The sequence below is a fragment of the Hemitrygon akajei genome, chromosome 6, assembly GCF_048418815.1.
Source record: "Hemitrygon akajei chromosome 6, sHemAka1.3, whole genome shotgun sequence".
Taxonomy (NCBI): Eukaryota; Metazoa; Chordata; class Chondrichthyes; order Myliobatiformes; family Dasyatidae; genus Hemitrygon; species Hemitrygon akajei.
This window is the reverse complement of record NC_133129.1, coordinates 41,452,057-41,467,452: the sequence shown is the minus strand read 5'-3', so window position 1 is coordinate 41,467,452 and position 15,396 is coordinate 41,452,057.

Genomic DNA, 15,396 nt, shown 5'->3' with positions numbered 1-15,396 from the left:
AGTTTGGATAGGTACATGGATGGCAAGGGTATGGAGGGCAGATTGATGACAGTAGGCAGTTCATATGGCTCAACACTGACCAGATGGGCAGAAGGGCCTGTTTCTGAGCTGTACTTTTTTGTGACTCTATGAAACCACTCAACCAGTTGATGTTTTTTTGCTCCTGTATGCCTTCTTTTCATCATCAGAAATTCTGCCAACAATAGTTAGATGCTCAAGATAACATTTGTAAAAGATAGCAGCTAATATAGAATGATTTTGGAGCTGAATGATTCAGCTAATACCCTTTTAAATCATGCACAGCTAAAGACCACATGAAGTAGAACAAAGGGATCATTATTTATAGTTCTGTTCCATCAGCAGTCTGTTTTCCTCTCCCCAGAGATACTGGCTGGTCTGCGGGGTATTTCCAGCATTCTGTTTTCATTCTTGCTACGTTTGGCCTCTCAGAATTTCAACACACGCTTTGCTCTCATTTCAATTGCTCTTATTTATCTATCACCGGCACTGTCCCAAATCATTATATCAGTTGATCAACCTTGGATTCCACCCATCCACATGCCTGTCCCTCTCTGCTACATAAAGCACAACTCATTTCTGAACTCACATTCTGGTGAAGGACAACTAATCTGAAACTTTATCTCCTTCTCCCTTCACAGAAGCTGCTTGACCTGCTGAGTATTTGTAGCCCTGTGTGTTTTTACTTCAGATTTCCAGAAGTATTTCTCTGTATTCCAGGATTGTATTTTTGTCATACAAAGATCAATTTACATTTTTCTACTCTAATGGTAATTTTATTTTGTGTTTTCCATGGTTATTTCAAGTTTAAGAGACTTGGTATGGCAGCAAGGAGTGACATTAATTTATACGCCCTCATGTCCTTGAGCCTCGTGGAGAATTTTCTAACCTGCCGAGGCTCAGTGGGTTAATCTGATGAAGCAAGTCACCCCTACCCATGCCTCGTCGCTAGGGCACCATCCTTTCCTTGGGTCGATGATAAGTGATAAGTGCGGAAGTACTTCAGGTGGCTTCCAATGGAATCAATTGCTCTCTGAGTTGGACACACTAATATACACTCAGTGGTCACTTTATTAGGTACACCTTTACACCAGCTTGTTCATGCAAATCTTAATTTGCTAATCATGTGGCAGCAACTCAATGCATAAAAGCATGCAGACATGGTCAAGAGGTTCAGTTGTAGCTCAGACCAAATTTCAGAATATGATCTAAATGAGTCTGACCATGGAATGATTGTTGGTGCCTGATGGGGTGGTTTGAGTATCTCAGAAACTACTCATCTCCTAGGATTTTCATGATCAACGGTCTCTAGTGTTTACAGAAAAAACACTAAACGAAAACAAAAAAAACATCCAGTGAGTGGCGATTCTGCGGGCGAAAAATGCCTTACCTAAGAGAGAGGTCAGAGAGAATGGCCAGGGTGGCTCAGGCTGATAAGAAGGCCACAGTAACTCAGATAACCACGTGTTACAACAGTGATTTGCAGAAGAGCATCTCTGAAAGCACAACACATCGGATCTCGAAGTGGATGGGCTACAGCTGCAGAAGAACATGGACATACACTCAGCAGCCACTTTGTTATGTACAGGAGAGAACTGATAAAGTGGCCTTTGGACTGGTACTCGACATCAATTAGCAAGGATGGAGAACAGTAGGGGATTAGGAGGAAAGGCAGTATGGAGAAAAAAGAAGGGAACTGTGTAACAAGAACTAAATCAAACATGTCCAGTGGACATCGAACAGTGCAGAAGAGCATGCTGGGAGTAGCACCATGTGAATTTTATGATCTGGAACTAACTTGAAGTAAAAAGGCACAGCGGGTGTTTTATTTATTTATAGATTGTGGACTTTGCTTTAAGTATAATCCTTCTCTGAGGTATTTCAAGACAGGTAAGAGAAGGGAACTAGTAAAGTTCATTTGACTGGACTTACAAGGTATGTGAGGTGAAGTAAAGTATTGAAGTATCCATGATAATATACTTTGTGGTAGGCTTCTGACATGTCACATGAAACCAATATATGCACGCCACATATTTGTAGAGATTTCATGACTTGAAAAGATTAAAGATCAAAGTAAATTTATTATCAAACTACATGTACGCCACCACATGCAACGCTGAGATTCATTTTCTTGCAGGCATACTCAGTAAATCCAATAACCATGACAGAATCAAGGGGAGACCCCACCCAAAAGGGTGGATAACTGGTGTGCAAAATGAAACAAACTTTGCAAATGCAAAAAATAGAAATGATAATAATAAGCAATAAATAACAAGAAAATAAGAAGAAGAGTCCTTGAAAGCGAGTCCATAGTTTGTGGGAAACAGTTCAGTGATGGGGCACATGAGGCTGAATGCAGTTATCTCCTCTGGTTCAAGAGCCTGATGATTGAGGGGTAATAACTCTTCCTGAACCCAGAGGCATGAGTCCTGAGGCTCCAGTACCTTCTTCCTGATGGCAGCAGCAAGAAGAGAGCAGAACCTCGGTAGCAGGGGTTCTGATGACGGACTTTGCTTTCCTGTGATAACGCTCCGTTTTTTTTGTGCTCAATGGTGGGAAGAGTTCTACCCGTGATGGACTGAGCTGTATCCATTGCTTTCTGTAGGATTTTCCATTTAAGGGCATTGATGTTTTCATGCCAGGCAGTGATGCAGCCAGTCAATATACCCATCACCACATGTCTTTAGAAGTTTGCCAAAGTTTTAGATGTCATGCCAAGTCTCCGCAAACTTCTAAGGAAGTCGAGGCACTGCTGTGCTTTTTTCATATTTGCACTAACTTGCTGGGCCCAGGACAGGAACTCTGAAATGATAATACTGAGGAGCTTGAAGTTGCTGACCCTCTCCACCTCTGATCCCCCGATGAGGACTGGCTCATGGACCTTCGGTTTCCTCCTCCTGAAGTCAATAATCAGCTTCTTGGTCTTGCTGACACTGAGTGAGAAGTTGTTGTTGTGACACCACTCAGCCAGATTTTCATTCTCCCTCCTACATGCTGATTCATCACCACATTTGATTCGGCCAACGACAGTGGTGTCGTCAGCAAACTTAAATATGGCATTGGAGCTGTGTTTAACTATAGTCTGAAGTGTAAAGCGAGTAGAGCAGGGGGCCAAGCACACAGCCTTCTGGTGCACCTGTGCTGATGGTGATTGTGAAGGAGATGTTGTTGCCAATCCAAAATAAGTGAGATCCAAAACTGAGGAAACTGAGGATCCAGCTGGACAAGGAGGTATTGAGGCCAAAGTCTTGAAGCTTATTGATTTGTTTTGAGGGGATGATAGTATTGAATGCCAAGCTGTAATCAATAAAAAGCATCTTGATGCATGCATCTTTGCTGGCAATGTGTTCCAGGGTTGAGTGAAAAGCCAAAGAAATGGCATCTGCTGTGGACCTGTTGTGCCAGTAGGCAAATTGGAGCAGATGAAAGTTGCTGTGTCGATCTGTTCAATCACTAACTTCTCAAAGCACTTCATCACAGTGGAAATAAGTGTGTCTGGTCAATAGTCATAGAGGCAGGTTGCCACATTCTTCTTAGACACCTGTATAATTGAAGCCTGCTTGAAGAAGGTGGGTGCCTCAGAATACTGAAGCAAGAGGTTAAAGATATTGTTGAACACTTCAGCCAGTTGATCAGCACAGGTCTCTCGTACTCAGCCAGGTACCCCATCTGGGCCGGGCGCTTTCCGGCGTTCATCCTCTCACAGCAGCCCAGATTAACAGCCAACAAATGCATAAGCAATCTTGAATAAGAATTTTAACCTTGTATGCGGAACTGTCTAAAACACTGTATATTTAGAGTTGTATAAGATGTTGGATAATGTACTTACTAATTAATGTAGTTGCAGACCAGTGCCCTCTATAATCTGCTCATAAAAATCCAGGCTGTTGCTTTTGTGCTCATATCTGCCAATAAAATTATATGGTATATTCTTAGTTCTAAAGTAGTTCACTCTATTTCAACACCTAAACTTCTCTTTAAAAGATCAATATTTTACTTAGAAAACAATAAACTGCCATGTTTCATTTGCCCTGCATGCCAGAGTGGTGTGTACAAGTTCAAGTTTATTGTCATTGGCATTTATACACTAAGAATAAACGTGAATTTATACCTTGTGTATGAAGGCCTGTGAAAATTAGCTGCACAATACATTACAATATGAGGGCAAACAAATTAGCACAAACTGAAATTAACATTAACTACAGAACTATGGAAAAGTCTTAGGCACATATATATAGCTAGGGTGCCATTAGACTTTTGCATGGTACTGAAGTAGTTTTACATATTGCACGATGCTGCTACCACAAAAAAAATGAAATACTTGAGTGATGATTAACCTGATTCTGATATGGGTCCCCATTGAGCCCTGAGAGAGGGAAAGGGTCATGGGGAGGGAGCAGGAAGCACCGGAGAGACATTCTGTAATGATCAATAAACCAACTGTTAGGACTCAAACTACTTTGCCTGGTGTCTCAGGCTGGGTGTGTCTGTGTCCATGACAACCCGCACTCAGGAACTCCTCCTCTGCCACCCGTCCCACACCCCTCCTGCAGCACTCCACCCTCACCACTGCCAACATCCTTAGTTTCTGCCAGATTTACAAACTCTCTCTGCTCCACATTGGCAAATATTTTTTCATTCATTTACGGGAAGTGGGCCTCAACAGCTAAGCCAGCATTTATTGCCTGTCCCTAGCTGCCCTTGAGAAGGTGGAAATGAGCTGCCTTCTTGAACCGCTGCAGTCCCTTAGGCGTAGGTACACCCACAGTGCTGTTAGGGAGTGAATACCATGATTTTTGACCCAGCAACAGTGAAGGTATGGTGATATGTTTCCGGGTCTAGATGGTGAGTGACTTGGAGGGGGGTATCCAAGTGGTGGTGTTTCCAGGTATCTGCTGTTCTCATCCTTCTAGATGGTAGTGGCCATGGATCTGGAAGGTGCAGCCTGTCAATATAGTACTGTTCAAAAGTCTTAGGCACTCTAGCTCTATAGACTTTTGCAATAGTACTGTATATACAAGTTATACATACAGCGCCTATAAAAAAGTATTCACCCCCCTCCCCTTGGAATTTATTTTGTTTTATTGTTTTACAACATTGAATCACAGTGAAATTAATTTGGCTTTTTTGACACTGATCAACAGAAAAGACTCTTCTGTGTCAAAGTGAAAACAAATCTCTACAAAGTCTAAATTATTCTAAATTTATTACAATTATTAAACACAATATAATTGATTGCATAATTATTCATCCCCTTCAAGCCAGTATTTAGCAGATGTACCTTTGGCTGCAAATACAGCCTTAAGTCTGTGTGGATCGGTCTCTGTCAGCTTTGCACATCTAGACACTACAATTTCCTCCCATTCTTCTTTACAAAGCTGTTCAAGCTCTGTCAGATTGCATGGGGCTCATGAATAAACAGTCCTTCTCGAGTTCTCAATTGGATCGAGGTTTGGACTTGATGTGGCTGCTCCAGGACATTAACATTGCTGTTTTTAAGCCATTCCTGTGTAACTTCAGCTTTATGCTTGGAGTCATATCTTGTTGCATTCATTTTACCCTCTACCTTCACAAGCCTTCCAGGGCCTGCAGCAGTGAAGCATCCCCACAGCGTGATGCAGCCACCACCATGCTCCACAGTAAGGATGGTGTGTTTTTAATAATGCGCGGTATTTAGCTTACATCAAACATAGCATTTAATCTGGTGATCAAAAAGCTCAATTTGGTTTCATCAGACCATAGAACCTTCTTCCAGCTGACTTCAGAGTCTCCCACCTGCCTTCTGGGAAACTCTGGCTGAGATTTCATGTCAGTTTTTTTCCCCCAACAGTGGCTTTCCCTTTGCCACTCTCCCATAAAGCTGCAGTTGTATGCACAGTCTCTTCCATCTCAGCCACTGAAGCTCGTAACTCCTCCAGAGCTGTCTTAGGTCACTTGGCAGCCTCCTTCACTAGTCCCCTTCTTACACAGTCACTCAGCTTTTAATGATGGCCTGCTCTAGGTAGATTTACAGCTGTGCCATATTCTTTCCATTTCTTGATGATTGACTTGACTGTACTCCAAGAGATATTCAGTGACTCGGAAGTTTTGTTGTAACCATCTCCTGACTTGGGGTTTTCAATAACCTTTTTGCAGAGTTGCTTGGAGTGTTCTTTTGCCTTCGTGGTGTTGTTTTTGCCAGGATACTGACTCACCAGCAGCTGGAACTTCGTCTTCTTCTTCTGATTTTTAATGGCAGTCGGCAGTCCAATGTAAGGGTGCAGTACAGCCACCAACTGGACAGGAGTGCAGTGCAGAGTTGGGAAATAAAACCCTTACTAGTTCTTTATCAAATGAAAACTAAATTACCACTAAAATCCCTATAGATGATAAAAAATGGAAGACAATGTTGTGAATTAAATTAAAGTCTCTTCCATAACTTAGTAGTTTTTAAATGAAAACTATCAACCCCCAAAGATGGTAAGTGCAGCCTGCTTTTGCTTTCTTTCAACCTTATATGCTTCACATTGTAAAAGGTGTTCAACTATTCCATAATGACAACAAAATCTACACACCCAGAGTAATGTTTCCAACAACATAAAAGCAATAATTATACCCAATTCTAAGTCAAATCGATATAATTCCTTCCATTCTAGTTTTACCCCCTTCTCCCATCAATCCAACAGTTTTATGTATTCTGTAAAGGTGTCTCCCCTTGTGTCTATTGTCCCACAAATCTTGCCAAAATCCCTTAATTTTTTAGCCCCACCAACCCCTTAGCTTCAGATTTGCTAAGTGGAGGGTCAGTTGAATTTTCAACAGCTTTTTTTGGCTAAACAATCAGCCCACTCATTCCCCTCAACACCTCCAAGTGCAGGGGCCCAAAAGAAGAGACATGCAATCCAATACTTTGAACATGAAATAAAGTTTGAAGAGCTTCCAGCAGTAAATCTGACCTACTGCTGGAATGACCTGTTTTCAGACTAGTAAAAACCCCAAAAAAATCTGAACAAATTACAATCTTGCAAGAACAGATTTCCTCCAAGTGATGGCAACCAATTCTGCTATATATACTGATAGATGGTTAATAAGAGCATTTTCTTAAACAGCTGTGATGTTCCCGCTGCTGGACCGTCAAGTCATCAGTCGGGTCCATCTGTCTCCAGACACTTCATCCCCTAACCTGGAACGTTCTGGGGATGGTGCAACAGCAGAAGGTGATCAATCTTCTACCCCCGGTGGTCAGACTTCCAGCTACTATCGTCCCTTCGCAGCCAAAGCCAACTGGACGCTCTCTCTGCTGCTTGAGCCATGGTGTTAACGGCTCTCTTGTATCCCTAAAGCTGCCATCATCTTCCAGCATGACATGGTGGGAAATCCTCTTGCCCCCCACTTCGACAGGGAAGTTCCACGTCTGCCAGCCTTGCCGTCTGCAGTCCACCACCAGGTCTTCGTACCTCACAAGCTTCCTCTCATTGGCCTCTTGGCATCAGGTCTCCCATGGTACTGTTAGCTCTATCACCACGAGCTTCTTCGCACTCTCTGACAATAGTAGAACATCTGGGCGAAGTGTGGTCTCTACTATTGGTGGGAGCACCAGCTTCTTTTCAAGATCGACCTTCATCTCCCAGTTCTTTGCCATGCTCAGGATGCCGTCTCTGCGCTTGTTTGTTGCTGCAGCATGTTCGCCGGTCCTGATGAAGTTTGGTTGGCTGTCCTTTTTGTGGTCCTTTTTCCTCTCTGTCTCCAAAGTGTGGGTGAGAGCTCTCAGAACCTGGTCGTGTCTCCATCTGTACCATCCCTGGGAAAGGGCAACCTGGCACGAAGAAAGAATATGCTCTAGGTTGGCTGGTTTCTGGCACAGTTGGCACATTGGGTCTTCTGTTATTCCCCAGTTCCGCAGGTTTGTTGGAGTTGGTAGTACATCGTACACAGCCCTCAGTAAGAACTGGTGTTGGAAAGATGTATATATCCAAATGTCATCCCATGTCAACACTCTCTGTTCTGTTTCCCACTTTGTCCAGGTCCCTTGACTCCCCATCTCCACTGCTCACACATATCTATCCTCCTCCTCTTTCTTCCTTATCTCCTGCTGGACCAAGTGCCATCTGTCCTTAGGGTTGGCCTCCCTCCGCCTGGTTGATGACTCACATCCCAGGCCTTGTCTGCCCTTACACACTCTTCCGACAACGTCTCTGTGGCGAAGTCAGGTCTCTGTCCTTAGGGTTGACCTCCCTCCACCTGGTTGTGACTCACATCCCAGGCCCTGTCTGCCCTTACGCAGTCTTCGGACAATGTCTCTGTGGTGAAGTCAGGACTCTGCTTCTTCTACTGCCCCTGCCTCCTTCCATTTGCTCCCTGTCTGTATCTTGACTCCTGCTTCACTGATCTTGTCATCCCTGGAGTCTTTGAAGGTCATGATGAGGTTTGCTTTCCCTGCCTTAAATACCTCTACAAACGAGGAGAGGGGCAACCGGAGCTTGGCTGACTTGCTGTGTAGCCCTGTTTAAGAGAAGCACTGCTGTACTCCTAACCACCTGCTCAGATACCGGTTAATCTTCCTCTCCATCCCCTCGATCGTTGACAGGGGAATGTCATACAGCATCATTGGCCACATTAGTCTGGGTAGGAGCCCATGTTGGAAGATCCATGCCCTAAACTTTCCTGGTAAACCTGATTAGTCGATCTTTACCAGCCTTTCTGTTGTTTGTTTCTCCAGGCATCTGCTGTTGTTGACATCCTTCAGGCTGTCATCATACCATTTCCCTAGGCACTTGATGAGGTTTCCTATGATAGACGGGATTTCTTCATCCTGGATCTTCAAGGTGAACTTCTGGGTAAGTTGGCCTTTCTTCATCACCAAACACCTTGATTCGGCAGGTTTAAATTTCATTCGCACCCATGTGGCTGTCTCGTCCATTGCCTGGAGTACCCATCCGGCCTGGATATGTGTTGTGGTTGTAGTTGTAAGATCATCCATAAATCTTCTGCTTGGCAGCTGTCTGATATTGTGGTAAACTACATATACCTGTCTGGACACGCCCCTCTGCTGACTGCTCCTGTGGCTCCTCCCACAGACCCCTGTATAAAGGCGATTGGAGACACTGCTCCCCCCTCAGTCTCCAGGATGTTGTGTGGTGGTCTCTTGCAGCTAATAAAAGCCTATCGTTCCCCTCCCATCTCCGAGAGTTATTGATGGTGCATCAGATATTAATGCTTGTCTTTGGACCTCTGGTCTCTCTTTTCCCAACCTCTATAAGTAGATTCGTGGCCATGACGAAGAGGGCTATGGATATAGTGCAGCGAGTCCCAATGTCCTTCTCTACTCACTGCCATGATGTTACGTAGTCCTGCACGCTGAACCTTAGGTGAATTCCCTTGAAACAGCTTGCCAGGATTTTGGTGACCTTCTCCAGGATATGGCAGTGTTTCAGTGCTGTCTCAATGAGCTTGTGTGGCACTGTACCATAGGCATTGGTTAAATCCAACCACACAACCGTCAGGTTGCCTTGGTCTCCTTTAACAGTTGGGATATTACACTTGTTGGACTGTCTAGATTCAGGTGTATTTTTGTACAATCAATTGAAACACCTTGATTGCACAAAGGTGGTAGCCATCTAATTATATGACTTCTAAAACCAATTGGCTGCACCAGTGATGATTCTGCATGTCGTATTAAAGGGAGTGATTGCTTATGCAATTAATTATTTTGTGTTTTATTTTGAATTTAGATCACTTTATAGAGATCTGTTTTCACTTTGACAAGAAGCAGTCTTTTTCTGTTGGTCAGTGTAAAAAAAAAGCCAAATTTAATCCACTGTGGTTCAATGCCGTAAATCAATAGAATATGAAAGCTTCTGGGGAGGGGGATGTGAATACTTTTTATAGGCACTGTAACTTGCATGTGTGAAATAAAGAATACAATAAGAGGAAAAATATAGTCCAAGGTAGTGTTAAACAAGTTTTCAGGTCCTTTCAAGAAGCTGATTGCAATGGGGAAATTAAGTTGCTGTTAGTGTAAATTCTAGAGCTTTTTTTTTGCTCAAATCAGTTTTAAAACTCACCCTGAAAATGAACACACATTCATCCAGTTAATCTTTCACTTTAGCTTTTAAATGATGTTGAAAGATTATTTTTGTAATCTCTTCATTGTTTTTATGTTTACACCAATTAGTGTTTCTTTAGAGCTGGAGATACAAAGATAAATAAGTTAATTTAGCTTATGAAAGTGGTTAAAACTGAATCTTGTGATGAACTGCATTGGTAACGATACCTTGTATTTATGTAGCATATTTAGCATGATAATGATGAATAAGGGACTTCACTAGTAACATCATCAAAGGAGAGATTTTAAAAAATGTTTATAATGCAAGAAGGCAGATGACTGATGGCTTAGCCAAAAGAAGTAGCTTTAAGGAAGTTGCTTAAAAGAGAAAAGGGTGATAATCAGATTTATGGAGAGCGCTCCTGAGCTTAGGTCATTGTTGGTTGGGTGCTTAAATATGAAGACAAACTTAGAGCCACAGTTTAGAGCCAAAGTTAATGTGGAACATAATTAAAACTAGATCTGCCAACTAGTCTTTCTGAAATATAAGTAGAAAATTACAGCTCATTGCTGAGCTCCAAATGAATTATTAAATGAAGTACCTTGTCAGGATTATTGTTTAACAATTTTAAGAATATAAAATTAATTTTATGAGTTAATATTTATTCTCTCAAATAAAAATTTCAAAATGAAATTGATGTTTTTCTTCAGATGTTTATTTAAGATATTTCACTTTAATCATACATGTGTGATTCTGAACAAATACACCTTTGTTGTCCTGGACTTTATAAGAACAGCTGTTGATGAGCGTGTCCCCACAAAGTCATTCAGAGTCTCCCCAACCAGAAGCCCTGGATGAACCATGAGATCCACAATCTGCTGAGGACCAGATCAGCGGAATTCAGGTCCGGTGGTCCAGTAAAATACAACAGGTGCAGGTACGATCTCTGGAAAGACATCCCATATGCGAACTGGCAATTCTGGGCCAAACTTAAATCACTGAAGGATGCTTACCAGTTGTGGCTTGAATGCTATTTTCCTACAAAGTGAAACCAAGCGACATAAGTGACAAGATTTTGCTCCCAGATGAGCTCAATGCTTTCTTATGCTTGATAAAACATTCACAAACTCCCACAGACACTGTGATTTTGGTCTCTGAAACCAACGTGAAAGCATTCATCAGGAGGGTGAACTTGCTGGAAGCATCCAGTCCAGACAGGGTACCTGGCCAAGTACAGAAGACCTGTGCTGATTAACTGCCTGGTGTGTTTACTGATATCTTTATCCTCTCATTTCAGCAGTTGAGGTACCCACCTGCCTCAAGAAGGCTTCAATTATAGTGGTGACAGTATAATGTGGTGAACTGCCTCGATGACTATCATCCATTAGCACTCACATTCACTGTGATGAAGTGCTTTGAGAGGCTGGTGATGAAAAGTGTCAAATCCTACTTGAGAAGTAACTTGGATCTGCTCCAGTTTGGCTTTCATCACAACGGGTCCACAGCAGATGCCATTTCATTGGCTCTTCACTCAGCCCTGAAACATCTGGATAGTGAAGATGCACACATCAGGGTGCTTGGCAATCAGTACTAGATTACCACAAAACTAATCAATAAATGCCGAGACCTAGGCCTCAATACCTGCTTGTGCAATTGGGTCCTCAATTTCCTTATTTGAAGATCCCAGTCAGTTTGGATTGGCAACAACATCTCCTCCACAATCACCATCAGTACAGGTGCACCACAAGGCTGTGTGCTTAGCCCACTGCTCAACTCACTTTATACTTATGACTGTGAGGCTAAGCACAGCTACAATGCCTTATTAAAGTTTGCTGATGACACCACTGTTGTTGGCTGAATCAAGGAAGCCACAAATAAGGGAGGTAGAAATTCTGGCTGAGTGGTGCCACAACAACAACCTCTCTCTCAATGTCAGCAACCAAAGAGCTGACTTCAGGAAGAGGAAACTGGAGGTCCACGAGGCAGACCTCTTCCGAAGATCAGAGGAGGTGAGGGTCAGCAACTTTAAATTCTTCAGTTTTATTATTTTAGAGGATCTATCCTGGGTCCAGCATGTAATTGCTATTACGAAGAAAGCACAGCGGCACCTCTACTTACTTAGAAGTTTGTGAAGATTTTGGCATCTAAAACTCTGACAGATTTCTAAAGACGTGTGCTGGAGAGCATATTGACTGATTTCATCATGGCTTGCTATGGAAGCACCAATGCCTTGAAGAGAAAGGCTTACAAAAGTACTGGATACAGCACAGCCCATCATGGATAAAGCCCCTAGCCCCACCATCTACATGGAATGCTGTTGCAGGACAGCATGTCCATCATCAAGGAACCCCACCTTCCAGGCCATACAGGAGCCTGGAGACACAGGGCCAGCATTTTAGGAACAGCCACTTCTCCTCCTCCATCGGATTTCTGAACGGACAATGAACCCATGAACACTACTTCACTTTCATTTTGCTACCATCAGTAATATATATATTATTGTAATTGATAGTTTTAAAAATTATGTATTGCAATGTACGACTGCTGCAAAACATGAATTTCCAACTTGTGCCAGTGATATTAAACCTGATTCCAATTCTGTATCCATAAAATCTCTGTGACAGCACCTCTAAAATCCACAATGACGGCAGGCAAATGAGAACATCATCACAAGCTCCCCTCCAAGCTATATATGAAGTGCACAGTAACAAGCCTTGGAAATATTTTACTCGTCCTTCATTAGCACAGGGTCAAATTCTTTGAGCACTTTCTCAAAGAGGTCCATGGAAGTTCCTTCAACACATGGACCACAAGTGTCATGAAGGCAGTCATGGTCACAGGATTCAGCAGAGGGTGGTGCAGGCAGCCCAGCACATCTATAGAACATTACAGCACAGAAACAGGCCTTTTGGCCCTTCTTGGCTGTGCCGAAACATTTTTCTGCCTAGTCCCACTGACCTGCACCTGGGCCATATCCCTCCAAACCCCTCTCATCCATGTACCTGTCCAAGTTTTTCTTAAATGTTAAAAGTGAGCCCACATTTACCACTTCATCTGGTAGCTCATTCCACACTCCCACCACTCTCTGTGTGAAGAAGCCCCCCAATGTTCCTTTAAACTTTTCCCCCTTCACCCTTAACCCATGTCCTCTGTTTTTTTTCTCCCCTAGCCTCAGTGGAAAAAGCCTGCTTGCATTCACTCTATCTATACTCATCATAATTTTATATACCTCTATCAAATCTCCCCTCATCCTTCTACGATCCAGGGAATAAAGTCCTAACCTATTCAACCTTTCTCTGTAACTCAGTTTCTCAAGTCCCAGCAACATCCTTGTAAACCTTCTCTGCGCTTTTTCAACCTTATTAATATCCTTCCTGTAATTTGGTGACCAAAACTGCATACAATACTCCAAATTTGGCCTCGCCAATGCCTTATACAGCCTCACCATAACATTCCAACTCTTATACTCAATACTTTGATTTATAAAGGCCAATGTACCAAAAGCTCTCTTTAATACCCTATCTACCTGTGATGCCACTTTCAGGGAATTTTGTATCTGTATTCCCAGATCCCTCTGTTCTACTGCACTCCTCAGTGCCCTACCATTTACCTTGTATGTTCTACCTTGGTTTTTCCTTCCAAAGTGCAATACCTCACACTTGTCTGTATTAAACTCCATCTGCCATTTTTCAGCCCATTTTTCCAGCTGGTCCAAATCCTTCTGCAAGCTTTGAAAGCCTTCCTCACTGTCCACTACACCTCCAATCTTAGTATCATCAGCAAATTTGCCGATCCAATTTACCACATTATCATCCAGATCATTGATATAGATGACAAATAACAATGGACCCAGCACTGACCCCTGTGGCACACCACTAGTCACAGGCCTCCACCCAGAGTAGCAATCCTCCACTACCACTCTGACTTCTCCCATTGAGCCAATGTCTAATCCAATTTACTACCGCACCATGTATACCTAGCAACTGAATCTTCCTAACTAACCTCCCATGCGGAACCTTGTCAAAGGCCTTACTGAAGTCCATGTAGACAACATCCACTGCCTTCCCTTCATCCACTTTCCTTGTAACCTCCTCGAAAAACTCTAACAGATTTGTTAAGCATGACCTACCACACACAAAGCCGTGTTGACTCTCCCTAATAAGTCCCTGTCTATCTAAATACTTGTAGATCCTACCTCTTAATACTCCTTCCAATAATTTGCCTACCACTGACGTCAAACTTACCGGCCTATAATTTCCCAGATTACTTTTAGGGCCTTTTTTAAACAACAGAACAACATGAGCTATCCTCCAGTCCTCCGGCACCTCACCAGAGGATGTTGTGAACATCCCATGATTCAGGACATTTACAAGGACAAGTGTGTAAAAAGGGCCTGTAGGATCATTGGGGACCCAAGCCATCTCAAACACAATCTATTGCAGCTGCTACCATCCGGGAAGCGGTACCGCATCATAAACGCCAGGACCAACAGACTCCGGGACAGCTTCTTCCACCAGGCCATCAGACTGATGAACTCACACTGATTTGAGTGTACTCTATATTACACTGACTGTTCTATTTATTATAAATTATTATAAATTACTATAATTGCACATTGTGCATGTAGATGGAAAAGTAACGTAAAGATTTTTACTCCTCATGTATGTGAAGGATGTACAAAATAAAGTCAATTCAGTTCAATTCTTTACTACCTTCCCCACCTTCTCAAAGGCAATAAATACTGATTTTTGCCAGTAATGTTTCCATCCCTTGCAAGAAATAAATGTGATGTAGCTTATGCAACAGTGTTTGTATTAACATAAAAAAGTGGTTTATGTCTATTAAGCCTATTGAAAGCCACCTACTCTATCTGAATCAGAATCCGGTTTATTATCACCAGCACGTGTCGTGGAATGTGTTAATTTAGCATCAGCAGTACAATGAATATGTGATGATATAGAAAGAAAAAAAAAGGAAATCAATTACAGTAGGTATGTATATGTATATTAAATAGATTTTCAAAAGTGCAAAACTGGAAGTAATATAAAGAAGTGAGATAGTGTTCATGGGTTCAATGTCCATTCAGGAATTGGATAGCAGAAAGGAAGAAACTGTTCCTGAATCACTGAGTGTGTGACTTCAGGCTTCTGTACCTCCTACCTGATGGTAACAATGAGAAGAGGGCATGCCTTGGGTGATGGGGGTCCTTAATAATGGATGCTACCTTTCTCCTTGAGGATGCCTTGGACACTACAAAGACTAGTTGCCATGATGGAGCTGACTAGTTTTACAAATTTATGAAGCTTCTTTCAGCCCTGTGCAGTAGCTCCCCCACCCACATACCTGACAGCGA